General features: G+C 43.9%; 1 protein-coding gene across 4 annotated transcripts in view; it reads left to right on the top strand.

The window, feature by feature from the left end:
* Positions 1-356: 356 nt before the first annotated feature.
* Positions 357-10,278, top strand: part of OSBPL6 (oxysterol binding protein like 6) — a 190,079-nt gene continuing 180,157 nt past the window's right edge. For 3 of the 4 annotated variants that reach the window (XM_080669258.1, XM_080669257.1, XM_080669255.1), the window contains exon 1: positions 357-528. The gene's annotated coding sequence lies outside the window, so the exon portion shown is untranslated. The remainder of the gene's footprint in view (positions 529-10,278) is intronic. The other variant, XM_080669256.1, reaches the window with a different exon arrangement.

Below are 10,278 nucleotides of genomic sequence, written 5' to 3'. Positions count from 1 at the left end.
GAACCCGGGCCGGCCCACCAGCGCTGGCCTGAGAGGGTGGGGACGCTTCCAGGGCGCTTAGGCCCCGGGATGCCCGGTCAGGGTCTCCACGGCGGTGATCTCTGGAACCAGAGGTTCCCATGGGTTCCGGGCCGGGGATGAGCCCAGGAAGAGCAACCCAGCGCGTTGGAGGTTTGGAGCGCCGGGCCCGCGCCGCTCCGGGGGTGCGCAGTAAGGGTTACCCTGCGGGGCACGAGCGCAGCCGGAGCGCCGGCCGCCGGCGGATCCACTCGCGCCTGGATTGCCAGCCAGGGGCGGGGAGCCCAGAGCGCCGCCCCGCCAGTGCGCCCCGCCCGTGGGAGAGGAGGGGCTGCGGCGCGGCGGACCACTGGAGGCGCAGTTCCACCGCCGTCACCGCTGTCGGTGCTGGAGACCGCGGCTCCGCTCCCCAGCCAGCCGCGCGCCTGTCTGCCCGCCGGGGCCGCCTCCCGCCTCCCGCCTCCCGCCGCTGCCGCCGCAGAATCGGCGGCGCGGCCCCTAGCCTTCCAGGTAGGTGTCCTAGCCGCTTAGGGTACCCCTGGAGCGGATATGACGGTGCCCGTACCGGGGTCCGGGGGCATTGTGCGCGTCCGGAGGGCCGAGGACCCTTAGGGGCGCGCGGATGGGCAGCTTCGCTTTGGGCCCCTGAAGCATCCTTGGGGGTCTCCCCTGACCGCATAACCTCTGCGACAGGGAGTCGGGGTTGGCGGTGCTAGTCCAGCCCAGCGGCCGAGGTGGGAGGGGGCGTCTGGGTCATGGTTCCCACTCGCCGCCCTCCCCTCCTCCTCGTGTCGGGGAATTCCGCCCGCCTGGCTCTCGTGCCCGCAACCCCCGCGCGGGCTCCCCCAGGCTGCTGGGCAATGAAGCTGGGGCAGGCAGAGGGACTGATGTAATTGTCAGCAGAGAACGGAACCCGCGCGGGTGAGAGCGCCCGCGCCCGCGCCGTTCCAGCTGACGCCTACGCCGCACCTTTCACGGAATCCGGGAGTCGGGAGGAGCGGCCGGGGAAGTTGTGCATTTGGTTTTATTGTGCGCGTGCACTGCGGACTGCCCTCGCGGGGCACCCCTGCCCACTCGCTGCTGGCGCCCCTGCAGCCTTCCCTGCAGCCTTCGTCCACACCCTGGCCAGGGCCGAATCTGCCCTCCCCGGTTCAGACCGGGACAGCTTTAGCATTGCAGTCAAGACGTGCTTCCCCTGCAACCAGCCGGCAACTGCCCGCAGCTCGTGCCGCCCGGGTATCTGGGGGAGGAGGGGATGGGAGACCTGGGGAGGAAGCCGGGAAGAAGTAATGACAGCAGCAGATTTTTAAAAAAGCCTCTACTGAATATAAGGCACATCTGCATGACCTGTACTGATTTTGTGGCAATCTGTGATATACCTGAACGGTAGCTTAAACAGACCTAAAGCTGGGAAAAGCATTACATAATGGATATGAAGCAATTGACATGAAACTAAGTGAACCCTCAGGAGTGCTAGGTTATTTCTCCCCCCCTCCCCCGGACCCAAACGTCCTATAGGCTTTTTCTCTATTAGAATTTCCATTTTTCAATTGCTGGAGTAGTTTTAGCAAATTGTATGTTGTATTCAGTTGTGATATTTTCCCAAATAAAATAATTTTTCTTGAATGTCTTTTCTTAAATTTAAAAACTGCATGCAAATGGGTGGTAATATATTACACAGCTAATTAAATGTGGTATTTCTTCAAAAGTAAAATGAGAAAATATCCCATCTTAATATCCTTAACTTTGTTTTCCTCTTGGCTATAATCCACCCACACCCCACTTTGCTTTTGGAAACATTTCTACAGTTTTAGGTACTGCAAGCTCACAGTGTTGATATTCCTTTCAAATGCTACAGCATTGCAGATACAAAGACTAATAATAAATGAAACAGAAGACCTCGCAGTAACTCAGAGTGAGCAGAGTTCCCAAGGTCGAAGGGAAGCTGCAGCGTAAATCCGCTATAATCACCTACAGAGAATATGCATAGCTCTCATTGGGTTATAAGGAGGGCCCTGATTGGTGGAATATTATTCATATTATTCTTTTACCCCAAATTTCATGTTTTCCCCTAAAAATAATTTTTTTCTCAAAGTAGAAACAAAATATTTTGAAATTAAATCTTTGCTTTTAGAAAGTCTAAAAACCCTGTTTTTGCTCATATTTTCAGTTTTGATGAGATAACTCAATTATACATTCAGTGGATGTATTCCTTTTGGGATATCGCAGTTTCAAATTATGATGGTTTATCAATTGTCTCTTGGTTATATGATTTGGTTGGACTTTTACAGGATCATATGTTTTCTTGTCCCTAGATTGCTTTGACTATATATTAACTTTACCTGAAGAAGAAAGGTAAAGTACTTCCAGGATGAAGTGTTTGTGGTTGAATATCTGGATTGCAGAAATAGAACTAGGTTAATGTATACGTAAATAAACGTTTTGTGCAACTTTATTCATGACACTGTTGGATGAGGGAAAAGATTTAAATTTTAAATTATTAAATCATTCAGTAATCATTAAGTGGATAATTACTTATTGAACACCATCTGTTCAAGACACTGGTCTAGGCATGTGGGAGATACAAATAAGTATAAAAAAGTCCCTGCCCTCAGGAGTTTGTCATCTAGTTTGGGAGGACAAGGCGTGAATTCTCAAAATAAGGATTTTTTTTTCTTTTACTGCAATGTTTAAATAATAATTATACCCCCCCCTTTTTTAGTCTGTTTTTAATCTTGGGAAAAAGGTCTTATACTCTCTGTTGACCTCTGTGACATTCCCCCCCTCCAACATTGTGTCACTAAGATTCATACATTATGTGTCTGTAACAAATATTTCCCTCTTCTCCTGTCAATTGCCCTTTTTTTTTTTTGTATTAAAAAATATTGCAGAGTGCTGCTTAGATCATTCATGTTTCTGGGGCACATGTGCAAGTGTTTTTCTTAGCCATATAACTAGGTATAGAATTTTTGATTTGTAGGGTGTGTGAATATTTAACTTACTAAATATTAACAAATTGTTTCCCACAATTGTACTAATTTACATGCCAGGGAAACAAGCAAACACAAATCATCAAATACAATCTAGCATTTATATGTGTGTTGAAATATACTTTCTTTTAAAGAAAGAGAATGATGAATTTTAAACTTAGGATAACAGTTATCTTTTGGGAGAACCAGAAGGATATGACGGGGAAGGACACATAGGTGCGTGTATGCTATTGGTAATGATGTAGTTCTCAGGTGTGGTGGTAAGTTCATAGGTAATCATATTTTTTAAAAAGTGGGTCAGTCCAGCCAGTGTAGCTTGGTGGTTCAGCATCGACCTGTGAACCAGGAGATCGTGGTTAGAATCCCAGTCAGGGCACATGCCCAGGTTGCGGGCTCAGTCCTTGGTGGGGGGCATGCAGAAGGCAGCTGATCAATGATGCTCATCATTGATGTTTCTCTCTCTCCCCCTTCCTCTCTGAATTCAATAAAAATAAAGAAATTAATGCTTTTTTTAAAAAAAGAGGGTCATGCATGGATCAGTGATAATTTTAAAGTTCTAAGGAAAAAGAAAATAAGGATAATACAGCGTCATCATAAGGCAGAATAGGCTACTGCACCAAAAGACCCACACAGTGACAGTTGAGGGTTAAGGAAGCAGTCCCTGTGTACAGGCATGAGTTGCCAAGAGCTCATGGTGGAGACCTGCAGGAAGGATGAGCAGGCTGTGCTGAGAAGAGGAAGGCCATCTCAGAGGAAATGATATGAAGAGAAGTGGAGGAAGCCATACGAAATTGTCCAACGGTGAACCACTCAGAGGGTTCATAAAAACATCTAGGAAGCCCTAGCTGGTTTGGCTCAGTGGCTAGAGTGTCAGCCTGCGGACTGAAGGGTTCCAGGTTTGATTACGGCCAAGGGCACATGCCCAGGTTGCAGGATCGATCCCCAGTAGGGGGTGTGCAGGAGGCAGCCAATCAATGATTCTCTCTCATCATTGGTGTTTCTATCTCTCCCTCTCCCTCTCTGAGATCAATCATAATAATAATAATAATAAAAACATCTAGGAAACAGGTGGATATGCGGGGTCAGGGGTGAGGAGAGAGAATCAAGGGAGGGCCCCTAGTTAGGTTGCTGATTGAGATGAGAGTCTCCATTTGAAGACAACTAAGGGAATTCCTTCTGATAGGGCCAGTATCACAGAATCTGTATAGTAAGCTGACAAAAGGCAGAGCTAGGAAGGATAACCCTGATAGTTTAATATCTAGGACTATCTAACATTTTTTGGTGTTTGCTATTTTGATACCCATAGCTTTGACCTTTAACTCAATGGAAAGGAAAGAATAGGTAAAAATTAAATGATCTTGTGCTATATATTTTTCTATCTCTTTTTCTTTGTTATTCTTTTTCCATATACTAATATGAGAGAAAATCAGTGTAGAAGGAATTGAGTCAGAAATTGAACATTAGCTCATTTTTTTATCTTGCATCTTATCAAGGCAATTCTCACTGTAGCTCTTGAGACAGACCTATGTATCTACCTTTTTTTTTAATTTTTTTAAATATTTTTTTTATTGATTTCAGAGAGGAAGGGAGAAGAAGAGAGAGAAACATCAATGATGAGAGAGAATCATTGATCGGCTGCCTCCTGCACACCCCCCACTGGGGATCAAACCCGCAACCCCAGCATGTGCCCTTGGCTGGAATCGAACCTGGGACCCTTCAGTCCGCAGGTTGACACTCTATCCACTGAGCCAAGCTGGCTAGGGCTGTATCTGTCTTTTGAAAAGAGTGTGGAAAGAGAATGGAGAACAACAGCACTATATTTTTTGAATCTTTTTTTTTCTTTCAAAAATCAAACCTAAAATAAACCTGGCCTCAATTTCTAGCAATGGCTTTATTTCATATCTTTAAAACCAGTGCTTAAGTCTTATCATAAATTTGAAGAAGTTACCTTGATATTTTTTATACATAATACAATGTTGCTACAAGTAACAAACTGTTATCAACTACAAAAGTTTGAAGAATAAAGTATCTACAAGAACATTAAAATAAAAAGGTTTTGTTAAAACACCATTTCTGGAGATAAAGTCTAAAGTCTGATTTTATTTTAAATTAAGATACCATTTTTGTTTTTTGTTTATCTGGAGCAGCTAGACAAGTTTTTGTATATTCTCACACCATAGGCAACAATCTGTACAATTTTTGTTGTATGATTTCCCTGGAATAGAAAAAAATAGCACAGTTTGAATGACATGTTATGAAAATACATTAATGAAATTCCTTTTTACTTCAGTAAACTTCAAATTGAAGAACTATAAAAAGAGCGTGATCTCCAAGGTAGGCCAGCCAAACTAGGGTTCCTGTGAAACTCCAGGAGGAAAGCAAGGGAGAAGGAGAGAACAAAATCCACAAGAAACCAGGATAAAAGAATAAGAAGGTCAGGACAGGAAGTTGGTGGATGTTATATCCCAGCTTGTCTTCCAGCCTTGTTTCAAAAAGTGCCAACAGCCCTGGCTGGTGTGGCTCCATGGTTAGAGCGTTGGCCCTCACACTGAAGGGTCAAGGGCACATACCTGGATTGTAGGTTCGATCCCCAGCCCCAGTTGGGCCATGTGCAGGAGGCAGCCAATCCATCTGTCTTTCTCACATTGATGTTTCTCTCTCTCTCTACTCCTTCCTCCCTCCTTTCCACTCTCTCTAAAATCAATGGAGAAAATATCCTCAGGTGAATATTAACCAAAAAAAAAAAAAAAAATGCCAACAGAGGAAATAAATCTGAAGGCTTATGGAGATCAGATATTAGAGAAGAGGTATCTCTACATTTTAAATAAAAAGCTTTGGAAAGGAACTACACATGCTCAACTCAGGATAAGATAAATTAATTTTAAATTGTTTAGTCCAGTGACTTTCATACCTATTTTTTTGTTATATTGGCAAAAAATATATATTTTTTGGTGTGCCACAGAAATGTAGTAATTAGCTTAGGTGTGCCATGAGACAAAAATGTTGAAAATCTCTGATGTAGTCTCTTAAATTGGCAAAGATCTTGATGTTCGTTACTACTTTATGGTGACAAGGTTTGGGGGGAAACTGACAAGCTCAAACATTGTTGGTTGGGGCGCGAAATGGTCTAGCATCTGTGCAGCAATTTGGAAATACTGCCAAAATTAAAAATTTACCTACCTTCTCATCCCAGGAAACCTAAGACATTGTTCTGCAGATATACTTGTACATCACAAAATGAATTTGCACAAAGACATCCCTTGCAGCATTGTCTGTAAACAAAGGATTTAGAGAGAGCTAAATATCCATCAATATGGGATCACTTAAATAAATTATGAGCAGAAACAAAGCTAGGTAGCTGTTGAAAGGAATGAGATCATTCTATATTTGCTGATAGGAATGATCTCTAGGATATAAGGAAACAAGTCAAGTTGCAGGGTAGTGTATAGCCCTTGGGGTTTAATATGCATTTGTAGATATGTGCTTATGCTTGTAACTGTTAAGACTGTCTCTGAAAGGTGACCCAAGAGAACTGGGTGGTTGGGGTGGGGATGGGAAGGACACTTATTTAGTACACCCTTTACCACTGTCTTAATTTTTAAATATGTCAACTTATCTATTCAAATCAAGATAGCTTTTAAATTTCTTGAGGCTCACTTGTACTGATCAAGAATGTTGAGTAGTTGTAACCAACAGCATCCCTTTGCAACGTTAGGTCCATGGTAGTTATCATAAAGACCTACTCTCACTGTCCAGTGATGTGGCTTAGTGGTTGAGCATTAACCCATGAACCAGGAGGTCACAGTTTGACTCCAGGTTGCAGGCTTGATCCCTAGTAGGGGGCATGCAGGAGGCAGCAGGTTGATGATTCTCATTCATCTTTGATGTTTCTAATTCTCTCTCCCTCTCCCTTCCTCTCTGAAATCAATTAAAAAAAAAAAAAAAGACTCACCCTCACTACTGCTCTGACAGGCTAAAATGCAAGGAGGAGGAAAAGTGGAAGCAGCTGCCCTTTGGGACAGGTTGGCAAACCTTGGTTCCCTGTAGTTGCCCTGCCCTTGCCGCTGTGACCCCACCTCGCTGATTTTACTGGGAGGGAGACCCAAGGGACATTGATGAGGACCTACCTGGGTGGTGATGAGAGTTCACAGAGAATAGACTTCGAAGAAGGTGGTGGCAAGAAGCCTAGGCTGGGAGAACTCAGAAGTGGAGATGGTATTGATTGCTATTCCAACTCCATCAGATGTCCCTTACAGTGATAAAATAGAGGAAAATGTTATTTTATGGGTCATGGCCTTGAGATTCTATGCTACCCCTGAGTTTTGGTACGATGTCAAGAAATCTGCATTTTTAAAAGGTGGCCTTGGACCCTAGCTGGTTTGGCTCAGTGGATAGATTGTTGGCCTGTGGACTAAACGTCCTGGGTTCGATTCTGGTCAATAGCATGTACCTTGGTTGTAGGCCTGGTTAGGGCATGTGGAGAGGCCACCAATCGGTCTCTCACATGGAAAAGCATCCTCGGGTGAGGATTAACAACAACAAAAAATGTGGCCTTGGTTTTGGAAGTCCATTCTGGGAATCATGGATCTCTTCTGCCTGCCTTCTTTTATTGATGAGATTATCCCCATTCATCCCTTAAAGTAACCATTTCCTGGAATAACTTTTTATGGTATTATAATCTTAAACACATGCTTTCATAAGAGTGATTGTTTCCTTGTGCCTTTGTCTTCCTGGAGCCCACAAAGTGGTACCGAATATTAAGGTAAAGAATCGTGAGACAACTCTGGCCAGGTAACGCAGTTGGTTAGATATGCCAAGGTTATGGGTTCAATCTCTGGGTCAGGGCACATACACGAGGCAACCAATGAATGCATAAATAAGTGGAACAACAGATCAGTGTTTCTCTCTCTCTCTTCCTCTCTCTCTCTAAAATAAATTTCAAAAAAAAGGAATAGTAAGACAGAGAAAGCCAAGGTAGCAGCTTAATGGTTGGTAGGTGATATCTTTGGGAAAAAGAAGTATTTGCTGATACAAATTTAATAAGCATGAGTTATATGAATTATACTGAAGAAAAGGAAAAACTTGGTGACAATCAGAGGTGTCATGCTGCAAAATAATTTTCCTAAAAGGAAATAAAAATAGTTTAATTATCATTAATACACATTTATGCAAAGTTAACAGACATAGCCCTTTATTAGGAATTGGTAATTTTAAATAAAAAAATAAAGTATACAGGAGGAAATGTTACATCAGTCTCTTTTTATTAACTTCTAGGCATGAAGTTAGGGTTAAATGTGTATCTTAATAAATGAATCAAGTAAATACTATGCATTCCTTTCCTCTGTGGAAGTTCTGATAACTTAGTGGCTATTGTCTTTTTCTTTTTCTTTTTTTTTTTTTTAAATATATTTTATTGATTTTTTACAGAGAGGAAGGAAGAGTGATAGATAGTCAGAAACATTGATGAGAGAGAAACATCGATCAGCTGCCTCTTGCACACCTCCTACTGGGGATGTGCCCGCAACCAAGTCACATGCCCTTGACCGGAATCGAACCTGGGACCTTCCAGTCCGCAGGCTGATGCTCTTCCACTGAGCCAAACCGGTTTTGGCATGCTATTGTCTTTTTCAAACAATTTTATTTGGAAATTGGGAGGGATACGCAGCAGCCTGGTAGTGGCGTTCCGTGGGAGCGTCGGGTGTCAAAGCGGGGTGATTTGGAGAGCGAAGGTTGATAGATGGGGAAAGGTCAGAGAGGCTCGCTATCACAGGAGAGGAAGCACTGGGTGACCTTTGAGAGCTTGGCTTTGTGCAGGACCCGTGGAAGTGTCTAGAAAACCCTTCCCATAACTTTCCGGGGCTATTAAAATGTCAGGATGCGTTTGATCCTTAACTAATATAACTAGTGTATCTAATTTCTATGGAATTTGGGAGGAATTTAACTGCATTTCTTTAAGAGATTTAGTAGCATATATTAAATACATTGGGGTAACAGTATTGTACCCAACTGCTTCTTCTTGCCACACATTTAACTTCTTTTTCCCCCATACATCCCTCTGTGAAAATAGCTACTATCGTGTGGCACTCTTATCGCAGTACACTGTGTTTCAGAGAAGCAGTATATATGTGACAGGAAGAGCCCTGGATAGGGACCCTGGCTGCGCAAGTTCTGTCCCAGCGTCTCCATTTATTGAGCAGCCACCCTGTACACTCTGGAAGCCTGGTCTGCCTAGTGAGGGTAAAATGGTGGTTGTTGAAATGAGTTCTCTAACTTAGTACTTAGAGACAAAGTATAATTATTAATCATTAATGAAACTTCTGTTTACCTAGAAAACAAATGACCAGTAAACCAAAATGACTACATTTTGCTTTCAACTTGTTCAGCCATAACTGATTTCTTGCTCACCTGCCTTGTGGTGCTATAACATTCAGAAGTGCCTTGGACATGAAAAACAAATTTACAATTGTGTTACAGTTAGTTGTTTTTAATAGTCAACATTTTGGTTCTTTCAAAATTAGTTTATTACACTGTATTGGGGAAGTCTAAGAAATCTTAATTTCTGACCAACTTGGGGTAAAAAAGGCATCAGTCACGAAGGTCACTCCGGCTGCCCTTCCCTCTCCCCACCCGGTGGCTTTTTGTTCCCTGTCAGCCCCCATTGCCTTGCCATTGCTCTGTCCACACCAGTCTCTCTCTCCCCCATTTCTTCCATTTAGCACCCCACCCCATCCTCCCTGAAGCCCCCTGCAGTCACTGTCCCTGACAGCTCTGCAGCTTCTGGTTCCCCTGCTTCACTGGGCACCTTCCTTTGGTTGCCCGCTTGTGTGTTTTGTTCTCCCAAACAGAGGGGGGCTCCTCTTTTAGGGCCCGGCCTCTTTCCTGTGGCTTTCTGTCTTTAAAGCTCCTGAGAGGCCACTCTGTTGGACATCTGGTTGCTTCCCCCAGAGCACACTTCCCTGCTCTGCAGCGCCTCATTTTTCTGGCATTTTCAAGAAACGAAGTATTCCTCAGAGGTGACACCCCTATTAAACATGAACCTCCCCCGCTCAATAGCAAAGCTTTTTTTAAAACAGAAAACTCGCTCAGATGGCGTGGTTCAGTGGTTGAGCATCTACCTATGAAGTAGGAGGTCACAGTTCCATTCCCGGTCAGGGCACATGCCTGGGTTTCGGGCTCCAACCCCTGTGTGGGGCGTGCTGGAGGCAGCTGATCAGTGGTTCTCTCTCATCATTGATATTTCTATCTCTCTCTCTCCCTCTCCCTTCCTCTC

The sequence above is a fragment of the Plecotus auritus genome, assembly GCF_963455305.1.
Source record: "Plecotus auritus genome assembly, chromosome: 5".
NCBI classification, from domain to species: domain Eukaryota; kingdom Metazoa; phylum Chordata; class Mammalia; order Chiroptera; family Vespertilionidae; genus Plecotus; species Plecotus auritus.
Note: the sequence above shows the minus strand (reverse complement) of the source record. Positions and strands in the feature narration are given on the sequence as shown.